Source organism: Eucalyptus grandis, chromosome 8, assembly GCF_016545825.1.
Source record: "Eucalyptus grandis isolate ANBG69807.140 chromosome 8, ASM1654582v1, whole genome shotgun sequence".
NCBI lineage: Eukaryota > Viridiplantae > Streptophyta > Magnoliopsida > Myrtales > Myrtaceae > Eucalyptus > Eucalyptus grandis.
In genome coordinates, this window is record NC_052619.1 from 25879472 (window position 1) to 25891705 (window position 12234).

Below are 12234 nucleotides of genomic sequence, written 5' to 3' on the forward strand. Positions count from 1 at the left end.
AGGAAAATTTTCAATAAAGGCCTAAAGCGAGGCTATTTTTTTTTTTTAAAGAGGACCTAGAGTGAAAGATCTGAAATGATTAAATTAGTGTAAGATAAAGACTTGAGCTCATCAACCGATCAAATGATCGGTAATTGATGAGCATATGATATTTCTGATAATCAGAATAGGGGCATTTTTGTAACGGAAATGCGGACTCAAGCCTTGGATTCACTCTAGATAAGAGCATGTAGAAGGAACGGGTGGTAGGGGCCACCTGCCCATCAAAATCAACTTCATTTTTTTTTCCAGAGCGAAGTTGCATGGAGGCGTGGAGCAAAGTTGCATGGAGGGAAGCTGGCACGAAAGTGACAAGCTATTTCTTGCGCTTTTCACTAAGCAAAAATGACGATGAAAAAAAGAAGAGATTTGGTCTAATCACATGGAATTCATGATGGTCAGTAAAGTTAGTGCGCTCGAATAATATTAATGATGTTCATTTGTAACATCAATTTAGATAGTAACAAAATAAGCTAAACTCTAGACGCAATGCCTATTACATCATTTAATATTAGTGGACACGTTATGCTGTCAAAGTGTCATTCTTTCATTAAAGTAGAAACGCGGAAATCCTCTTTTTGGACTAAATAATTTCAATGCAATGTGTTCTTTCAAACCTAGACGAAGTCTTGCTTACGAATTCTTGTTTGAAGTATCCAATGTTTTTGAAAATGACTTATACTTTGATTTGACGAGGAATAACATCACTAAGCAAATGAATTCCAAACAAGCATCCAATGAAAAAGGCCCTACTCGAGGGAAAGATCCTTCACTCCGAAGTAAAAGAAAATAAGCTATTGGCATACCGATTAATCATTTAAAAGTGTTCTTCTAGAAAAATTTCTCATTTCTTTGAATTTATACATTAGAAACAACTTCATGCCCGATCCATGAAAGAAAAACTAGTCACACAAGTGACTATATACCCTCTTCCTCTTCCATCTATTCATATTTTATTGGATGTTATTTGTCACAAAAAGCGAGCATTATGGACTTAAAATGTCTTATGTGCTAGTTGTTTGGTAATCTGCATTCAGATTCCTGTGTGGACACACAAGTGCCCTTGCTATGGTGAGAGACTTTATCGTTGGTGTGGTCAATAAGCTTAATCATTATGCTTATGAGGCCTCCGGTGCAAGAATATCACCAAAAACCAACGATTTTTGCTGATAAGGTGAGGGATCTTATCCTTGGCATCGTCAATGTGCTATAACTCAAAAACCATAAATAAATAAAAGAAAATCAACACTTAAATTCCATGTCATGCTCATGAATTTTGGTCATTAATGACAAAACATACGCTACAAAAATAAAATAAAATGAAAGCATTAACAAAGTTGCAAAATAGGGACCACTATCAACATGTAGGACCATGACAGCAGCCAATTCAATTTAAAAAATGCAATAGATGCAACTAATACGCATTAATTTGGACGAAAGAAGACAATGCATCAACAAATATAACAAAACAAGCAAAAAAAAAAAAATACTTAAAAAACAAAAAATTTCTCCTACCATTATCATCGCTCCTATCGATGTGATATTCCACTACATGCCCACACCTTATCGACATGTCGCTTCAACAAAATGCAATTGCTTTCTCTTGGATGATTGAAGGATCAGCTGCATCAATTTGAATAAAACATACCTCAATTAAACATAAGTGGAGATCGAAGTAAATCACAAACTTGGGAAAAGATGATGGAGAATCAAAACCCTTGTGTCATACGTGAGTATTGATTAACGAGGGGTGGGTCTTATGAGCTTAGTTTTTTTTCTCTCAATAGAAATGAAGACTTGAAAGAGAGAAAGAACATGTGAAGAAACAAAGGAAGAATTGTTTTGAGTAATTTTTTAGGGCTTTTAATTTGGGGAAAATCCCAAATAAGGATCCAAAGTGCATTCTTTTTCTCAAAAGAGGACATAGAGTGAAGTCTGTCTCAAATAAGAACCAAAATGGTCATTTAGTCTCAAAAAAGGACCCCTCTCGTTGACCTATGAACAAAGGCATTTCCAATTCATATTCCAATGGCTTGATCAAGGGTATTTTTGTCTATTTCTTTTAAAAAAATTTCGGTTGTCTTTTTTTTCTTAGGTCGATGATTGCACTGTTCATCATCTTCTTCATCCCTTGTTCGTCTTCTTTTCAAGACCATTGAACTTGGGAAAGGCTGGCTTGGTGAGGGCCAACAAGGACTGGACACCCATCATCGGCAGTGGGCGAGGGCCACCAAGCCCTCGCCAGATCTAGCGAGGGTGGCCTCGGCGGCGGCAGGGACCAGCGCATAGTTCTCAATTCCGCTAAGCAATGGGGCACCAACAACACGCACCAGCTTCACATTCAAAACAGTACTGCTCAAATTCTTCACGGTGTAATGCCAATCGAAAGCCGCGAATCACTCGACCTCCTTATAGATATCGATCCTGGTCGCGTTCGCTCCGTACACCAGGACATCGAACACCCTCTGGCCCGCCTTGTTCACCCGTGGATCGATCTTCACGAAGTGGAACCACAGCAGGTAATCCAGCTTGGCGTCCACCTCCAATTAATACTCCAGGACCCCCATTTGATCGGCCATCACTGCGGTCTAGTACAATTTCATGGGGAAATAATTGGACTGCTGATTGGTCCCCGCAATGCTGCTCGCGATCGAGATGGCGTCAATGATTTTACGCGTGGCGACGATCCGGGCGTTGTAATCCGACTGCCAGGACTGGCCGAAGTAGTCGGCGTGGTCGCTGAAACCCAGCCCCCACTGACTGGCGCCACAGTCTAGTCTCCCGTAGTTGACCGGGATGAAATCGCTGCCCCATAGACGCGAATAAGACAGTGGATCGACCTGGACGAGCGACAGGGATCCGACCATGAGGGGGGTCGGTGGCAATGCTATAGAAGCAGACGTCGGCCTCGCCATCGCGGACAAAGGCGAAGAGGTCGGAGTAGGCATCAGCGGTGCTGGCGAGGTTAAGGGAGGGCCAGGGGAGCGCCAGCTGAAGACAAAGGTGTCCTCAACGGAGGCGTCGAAGCTCGGGGGTGGGACTTGCCATCGTAGTTGTCATAGATGATGAAGGTGCGGAGGTAGTAGCGGCCGGAGGGGAGGCCGGGGAGGACGTAGCAGTTCTTCTTGTCGGAGGAGAGGGGGAAGTAGCGGAGCGTCTTCTCCTGAGGCTGGTGGAAGCGGAGGGGCTCCAAGACGACGTCGGTGGCACCGCCGGTGAAGTAGCAGTCGGGGAGCCATGTGGTGTTGAAGGAGTCGACGGCGGGGGCGTGGCCGCTGCAGTTGATGTGGCACGAGATGTTGCCGTACGGATGCAGAGCAGAAGCGGCGAGGAGAGGGAGGAGGAAGAAGAGAGAGAACATGCTAGCTCCCTCGTCGCTGCTTCCTTTCTCTCTGTTAAAATATGATCCATTTGGTGAAAACTCTATAACTCACTAGACTACTCATACTTAAGAATTAAGTATGCTTAATGGAGAAGGAAGAAGTCGGCAGCAACAATTTGTACAAGTAAAAGAAGACTCTCATATGTTGGAGAATTTTCTGGTATTATGTGGGCAGCAAGTATACGTATGAAGGAAGAAGCCAGCTGAAAGTTGGTTGAAAAGTCAACAAAAGTGGCTGGAAGTTGCAAAGAATAGAAAAATGGAGAAAAAGGGAGAAGCAACGTGAAGACCCTGAAGAAGCCGTAACAAGGAGAAGCTAAAGAACGCAATCTGAATTTTATATTGATCCTTGTACAGTGTCAAAGTCGGTTGCAGCTTGTAGTCGGTGAACTTGTCTATAAATAGGCAAGAGTACTCTGCATAGAAAAAGAACAACAACCAGAACAGAGCAATGAGAGAATGTGAGCTGAGAGAACCACAAACTAGAAACTAAGTAACAGCTCTTCATTATCCTTTGTACCACAAAAATTCTTGAATAAAATTCAGTTTGTGCCTTCATTTATTTTTCATTTATTTCTCATTCCCTTGCCATATTTCATACACACTTGCACACACACACACGCTTTCGCAAAATCCAACAGTGGTATCAGAGCCACGTCTTTGGTTGGTATAGGGCGTTTGTCCTAACCATCCGTTCCCAAAATTATCCATCCAAATTTCCAAACAACTAAACTATGGCCAATTCGACCTCATCATCATTTCCTATTCCTATCTTTGATGGGAATAACTATGATTACTGGAGCATCAAAATGACCACGTTCTTGATGGCCCAAGACTTATGGGACATCGTCGAAAGTGGTTATGAGATTTCGCAAGAAGGTGCAAGTGTACCAAAGGATCAACTACAAAAGGATGCAAGGGCACTATATTTTATTCAGCAAGCACTCTCAGAAACAGTATTCCCGAGAATAATTGGAGTGAAGACTGCGAAGAAGGCTTGGGAGACATTACAAGAAGAATTTCAAGGCACTGAACAGGTACGAACTATTCAACTTCAGACTTTGAGAAGGGAATTTGAGAATTCTAAGATGAAAAATTATGAGACTGTTCAAGAATATTGTGGTAGATTGAAACAATTAGTCAATCAGATGAGATCTTATGGAGATGATATTACTGATCAGAGGGTTGTTGAAAAAATATTGGTGACACTCACTAGAAAATACAATTCTATTGTTACTACTATAGAATCGTCGAAGGATTTAAAAACCCTCTCAGTGAGTGAGCTAATTGGCTCTTTAGAAGCATATGAAAAACGATTGCAAGTACAGGAAGAAGATACAGTTGAAAGTGCTTTTCAGTCAAAATTGAACATACGGTCTCATAATCCTAGAAATAGTGGAAGAAGCTCATGGAAAAATAGAAGAGGAGGAGAAACTACATGGAAGGAAAAATATCCAGTTTGTGGTATTTGCAAGAAAAATAATCATTTGGAGAAGGATTGTTGGTTTAAAAATAAGCCACAATGCCGCTCTTGTAAAAGATATGGCCACATAGAAAAATTTTGTCGCTCTAAAATAGATTATAGAGCGAATTATGTTGAAGAAGAAAAAGGAAAAGAAAAGGAAGAAGAAAAGTTAGATCATTTATTCTATATAGGCCAAGAGGAAAAAGATGAGAAGAATGATCCATGGTATATTGATAGCGGATGTAGCAATCACATGACGGGAGATGAATCTATATTCACCAATATTGATACTTCGGAAAAAACACAAGTGAGATTGGGTAATGGTGAATCGGTTGATGTGAAAGGAAAAGGGACTATAGCTGTTGAAACTAAGAAAGGCCCAAAATACATTCGTGAAGTATATTTGGTTCCTAGTCTTGCACAAAATTTACTCAGTGTGGGGCAAATGATTCAGAATGGGTATTCTTTATACTTTAAAGGAGATACATGCACTATCTATGATAAATATAAGAATCATGTTATTGCCTCTGTGAAAATGGAGAACAAGAATTTTCCTATTCGATGGAAATATGTCAAAGATATAGCTATGAAAGCTCAACTTGATGATTCGTGGCTATGGCATCGGAGATTTGGCCACCTCAACTTTTATGGGCTAAAAATTCTCCATCAGAAAAATATGATGAGAGATTTTCCAGCCATTACAGAAAATTCAGATGTTTATGAAGGCTGTCTTCTTGGAAAGCAGCAAAGGAAATCCTTCCCATCTGGAGGCACATGGAGAGCCAAGAAACCATTAGAACTTGTCCATACGGACGTGTGCGGTCCGATGAGGACAATTACACCCAGCCAAAATAAATATTTCATCCTATTCATTGATGACTACACTAGAATGACATGGGTCTACTTTCTTCGAGAAAGATCAGAAGTTTTCTCTATTTTCAAGAAATTCAAGAACCGTGTCGAGAATCAAAGTGGCCGCAGAATCAAAGTCCTAAGAAGTGACAGAGGCACGGAATATAATTCAAGGGAGTTCAACAAATTCTGTGAAGATGAAGGAGTCCATCATCAACTGACTGTTGGCTACGCTCCAGAGCAAAATGGAGTAGCGAGAAAGGAAGAATAGAACCGTCATGGAGATGGCGAGATCCATGCTAAAGGAGAAAGGCCTACCCAACACTTTTTGGGCGAAGCGGTTTATTTAAGATATACCGTTAAACAGGTGTCCAACTAAAGCTGTTCAAAATAAAACACCAGTCGAAGTATGGAGTGGACGGAAGCCTTCAGCAAAACATCTCAAAGTGTTTGGATGTATTTGCTATGTTCACATCCCTAATCAAAAAAGGAGCAAGCTCGATGAGAAGACCGAAAAAGGAATATTCATCGGCTATAGCGATCAATCAAAAGGCTATCGGGTTTATAACCTAAAAACTAAGAAGCTCATGATCAGTCGAGATGTCGAGTTCGACGAGAATGCTGCTTGGAATTGGGATGAAGAGAAGATTGAGAAGAAGTATGTCAACTTACCAGACATACCTCGTGCACGTGAGGAATCAACACCTCAAGAAGAAGGTGGAACATCGAATTCCTCCACTCAAGAAGTAACACCACCATCCTCTCCAAGCCCAGCACAAGAGGAGTCTACTTCTGAGTCTCCTATACTAAGGGTAAAGTCTCTAAGGAAAGTCTATGAAACATGCAATTTTATGTCCTTAGAACCAGAAAACTATGAAGATGCTTCCAAAGAAGAAGTTTGGATTAAAGCCATGGAGGAAGAAATTAAAATGATCGAGAAAAATGAAACTTGGGAGCTCGTTGATCGTCCCGAAGACAAAGAAATCATAGGTGTAAAGTGGGTCTACAAGACAAAGCTTAATGCGGATGGATCAATTCAGAAGCACAAGGCAAGACTCGTAGCGAAAGGATATTTGCAACAACCAGGTATTGACTATACTGAAACTTTCGCTCCTGTTGCTTGCCTTGATACTATCCGAGCGCTCATTGCTTTAGCAGCTCAAAAGAAATGGAAAATTCATCAACTTGATGTAAAATCAGCATTTCTAAATGGATACCTCCAAGAAGAAATTTATGTAGCTCAACCAGAAGGCTTTATTGTCAAAGGCAATGAAGAAAAAGTCTTAAAGCTTAAGAAGGCCCTATACGGGTTAAAACAATCACCACGAGCATGGTATAGCAGAATTGATGAATACTTCACCAAGCAAGGATTTAGGAGGAGCATGAGTGAGCCAACGCTCTATATCAAGACCCAAGGTAATTCTGACACACTTATTGTCTCTCTATATGTGGATGATCTCATATATACAGGGAACAATGAGACAATGATCCGAGAATTTAAAAAAGAAATGATGAAGACATTTGAGATGACAGACTTGGGCTTGATGAACTATTTCCTCGGTATTGAAGTCAATCAAGATGAAGGAATTTTCATCTCACAAAAGAAATATGTCGAAAAGCTCCTTGAAAAATTTAAGATGAATAATTGCAAAACAGTGACAACACCACTTGTGATGAATGAGAAACTATTGAAAGAAGATGGAGCAGAAAAAGTAGACGCTTCACTCTATAGAAGCCTAATTGGGAGTCTACTATATCTTACTGCTACACGGCCAGATATTATGTACGCAACAAGTTTACTATCACGTTTCATGCAGAGTCCAAGCCAAATTCATTTTGGAGCAGCCAAGAGAATTCTAAGATACTTACGAGGAACCACTGATTATGGTATTTGGTATCGACCTAATGCAACAGCTAAGTTGATCGGTTACACCGATAGCGATTGGGCGGGATCATCGATGACGGGAGGAGCACCATTAGTTATGCATTCACATTAGGTTCTGGAATATTTTCATGGACATCTTAAAACAAGACACAATGGCACAATCCACTGCAGAAGCAGAATATGTTGCAGCTACTACAACTACCAGTCATGCAATATGGCTTCGAAGAATTCTGGAAGACATTGGAGAATCACAAATGGAATCAACGCCAATATTTTGTGACAACAAGTCTGCAATAGCAATATCAAAAAATCCAGTCTTTCATGGAAGAACAAAGCATATTGATATAAAATATCACTTCATTCGTGAAGTGCAAAGCAAAGGAGAGATCGAGTTGAAGTATTGTAAAACTGAAGATCAAATTGCAGACACATTCACCAAAGCATTGCCATCAACAAAATTTGAGACTTTGAGAGGCATGCTTGGTGTATCACAAAAATGGATCAAGGAGGAGTGTTAAAATATGATCCATTTGGTGAAAACTCTATAACTCACTAGACTACTCATACTTAAGAATTAAGTATGCTTAATGGAGAAGGAAGAAGTCGGCAGCAACAATTTGTACAAGTAAAAGAAGACTCTCATATGTTGGAGAATTTTCTGGTATTATGTGGGCAGCAAGTATACGTATGAAGGAAGAAGCCAGCTGAAAGTTGGTTGAAAAGTCAACAAAAGTGGCTGGAAGTTGCAAAGAATAGAAAAATGGAGAAAAAGGGAGAAGCAACGTGAAGACCCTGAAGAAGCCGTAACAAGGAGAAGCTAAAGAACGCAAGCTGAATTTTATATTGATCCTTGTACAGTGTCAAAGTCGGTTGCAGCTTGTAGTCGGTGAACTTGTCTATAAATAGGCAAGAGTACTCTGCATAGAAAAAAGAACAACAACCAGAACAGAGCAATGAGAGAATGTGAGCTGAGAGAACCACAAACTAGAAACTAAGTAACAGCTCTTCATTATCCTTTGTACCACAAAAATTCTTGAATAAAATTCAGTTTGTGCCTTCATTTATTTTTCATTTATTTCTCATTCCCTTGCCATATTTCATACACACTTGTACACACACACGCTTCCGCAAAATCCAACACTCTCTCTAACTCTCTCTCTCTTTCTCTCTCTATGACTGGCTTTGCTTGGGGATTGCGAGAGAGATGAACAATGCAACCACTTACCAAAAAATAAAAATAAAAAAGACAACCAAAATTTTTAAAAGAAATGGACAAAAATACCCCCCGATCAAGCCATCAGAATATGAATCAGAAATGCATTTGTTCACCGGCCGACAAGTGAGGTCCTTTTTTGAGTCTAGATGACCACTTTGGGTACTTATTTGAGACAGACTTCACTCCAGGTCCTTTTTTGAGAAAAGGAAGGCACTTTGGGTCCTTATTTGGAATTTTCCCTTTAATTTATTACTCAATTTTTTCTTGGACAAAAATACCCATATTCTAGCCAATGGAAAAATCACATGCTCACCGGCCAACAAACATTTAGCCGATCGGTGAGTTTAGGCTTTCATGTGAGACGGATTTAGCCACTTTAGGTCACTATTTAAAATAATATTCATTTTAGGCCCATTTTTAATAAAATAATCTTATTTCATGTCCTTATTTAGAATTTTTGCAAATAATGACTATCTAGCCGTTTCTATTAATAGCAAAAACTATAAAAAGGGGTAGAAAATGTAATGGAAATGAACCACTAGACTCAAGCCTTGGATTCGCTCTGGATATGAGCACCAAGAAGGAACAAGGTGGTGGGGTCACTTGCCCATCAAAATCAACTTTCATAATTTATGAGCATGAAAAAGGAACAAGGTGGTGGGGTCCCTGCCCATCAAAATCAACTTTCATGATTTTTCTTTCTAGAGTGAAGTTGCCTGAAGTGAAGCCTGCATGAAAGTGATGAGCAAATACTCTCTTGCACTTTTGACTAAGCAAAAACGATAGAAATAAATAGGAGAGATATCATCGGAACACATGGAACATTCAACATTAGTGGAAGCTTTAAACTTTTGAAGTGCCAGCCTTCCTTAAAGTCCAAATGCAAAAATCCTCTTTTGGACTAAATGATCTAAATGAAATGTATTCTTTTGCATGTAAATGAAGTCTTTTTTATAAACTTTTGCATGAAGCATCCAATTCTTTTGAAAATGACTTGCACTTCGATTTGATTGGGAATTACACCACTAAGCAAGTGAATTCCAAATAAGCATTCAATGAAAAAGGCCCTACCCGAGCGAAAAATCATTTGCTCCAAAGTAATTGAAAATAAGCTATTAATGTACCAATTAATCATTTAAAGGTGCTCTTCTTAGAAATTTCTCATTTCTTTGAATTTTTACACTAAACCAACTCAACTGAACATAAAGCTTGATCTTTTTTTCATGCTCAAGCTATGAAAGGAATGGGTATTCCTTAGCTATTACAAAAGCTAATAAAATTGCCTAACGACTATTGTTTTATGAAATGTGGGGAAAAGGATAAAAGGATGCATGCGCCTCTCTACATTTGGCGCATGAATGTATCAAATTCCTTCTCTAACACTTGTTGACCATACTATTGTTTAATTGTGTATTGTGATGAAAATGTATCACCAACTCTTTTAATTTATCAACATGTGATGCCATGATATTTAGCTCAAAAAATTCAAGTAAACACAAGCAATTTTTTGCCCAAATATAGAATATGCTCCATAGTATCAAGTATTTACGCACAAATATAATTTAAGCAATTTATTACAAACGTTATATGCATATAAATAAAGGAATAGCAAGAGAGGAATGTTGATCTGTTTTACAGTGGTTTGGTCTAAATGTGAGCAAGAGAGGAATGTTGATCCATTTTATAGTGGTTTGGTCTAAATGTGTCCCAACTCCATTTTCAGAGACTGTTCGAGAGTTTTGTCTAATCAACTATACTTGAAGCCTCATACATAGATTGATTCGCAATGAAGACAACATTCATTTATGAACACGACACACTCTTTTACAAAGAAATGCTCTCACATTGATCTCTCAAGAATTTGATTGCAAAGTGTATGCAAGAGGGATTTTGCATAATTACCCAAGGCAATGAGTTATTTTATTTATAGGGGAAAAGAACAAAGTCAACTAGCCGTGTTAATAGCACTTCAGATGGTCAGCTGAATTGGGCGGACAAATCCAAATCTAAAACTGCGAGAGCTGGATGTTTGGAGGTAACGGCCAGGTGTACGTTCATTACTTAGTTGAAAGTGCCCAATTTTTTTTTTTTTTTTTTTTTTTAAAGTCTTGCAAAAGAAATAAATTGTGTTAATTATTTTGCGACCAAAGAAGTGACATTGACATTGAGGCTTGTTTTCAGAAAGCTCGCCAAAGGAATTAACAAAAAATATTCGATTGAAATCACGGCTTATTACATCGTTCAAAGTGGGTTGTAGTAAAAAAAATGGAAACGGTAAAGTCTTGATTTTAAACAACACTACTTGTATTTGCCAGGCTAGGATCTTCCATATGTATCATGTGTAAATAATAGACAAAGTGCATCGGTTAACCCCTCTGCATATTTCCTTTTTTCAAAAAAGTGATAAATTAAAATAGAAAGGAGAATTTTCTGGGACGTGATGAGTTGAATAATGTAAACATGCGCATGACTCCCTCGTTCCATTCTTAAACAAAAGATGGCTACTTAAAAATATGAAAATCAATTAATGGGGAAAAACAAAAATTGTATCCAGTACACATTAAAAAATCTATTTCATGACTCATTTTTTGGGACAAGATGAATTCAATATGCACAAAATCTAAACAATTTCCTACCTAATAATGTGAAAGATATGTTGCCATTCATAGAAGATAAAATATTGGAATGGAATATATCGGATTTGGGTTGAGAATGATATTTTTATTTTTGCAATACATAAATTCATAGCCAATTTTTTTATACGCTTTGAATAATATTAAACTTTGGCAAATAAAATAAAATAGGAGTGATCAATTTCTAGTCCGATCTAAAGGAACCGGTTACTTTTCCCATTTTTTTTATCATTAACAATGAGAGAGAGTAACAAATCTTAAGGTATTGACGGAAGCGACATTGAGTGAAAAGTCATTGTACTGCAGCTTATGATATCATCTGATGAAATATTGTTTAGTTCACATTTGATAAATTTTTTTGAGGAAATAAAAAATACATACGTAGTCAATCTAGTCCGATTCGATTTTCACTTTTAAGAATTAAAAACCGGACGGACACTCTAAAGAACCGGATTCAACCAGCTGGTTCAATCCGGTCTGGATGATCGGAACGGTTCGTTTTGAACACCCTAAAATAAAGTCACTTTTCGATTTTTTGTAAGCTACATGACAGACAATGTTAAAATAAAAATGAATGAAAGAAAACTTCTCGTCCATTTGTGAAAGATGAAAAGAAAAAGCAAAAATGAAAAAGGCGCTTTTCCTGACACGGTGCGACGTTCAATGTTTCTCAGTCCACATCGATTTCTTGACCAACTCCACGATAAAAGCATCACTCATTGCTCGACACGAATCCAGCCTAAGCTCAGATTCCATCTTCCA

General features: G+C 38.6%; 1 pseudogene; it reads right to left on the reverse strand.

Annotated features, from left to right (window-relative positions):
* Nucleotides 1–2052: 2052 nt before the first annotated feature.
* LOC104433401 lies at nt 2053–3413 on the reverse strand (annotated as a pseudogene).
* Between the last annotated feature and the right edge of the window lie 8821 nt (nt 3414–12234).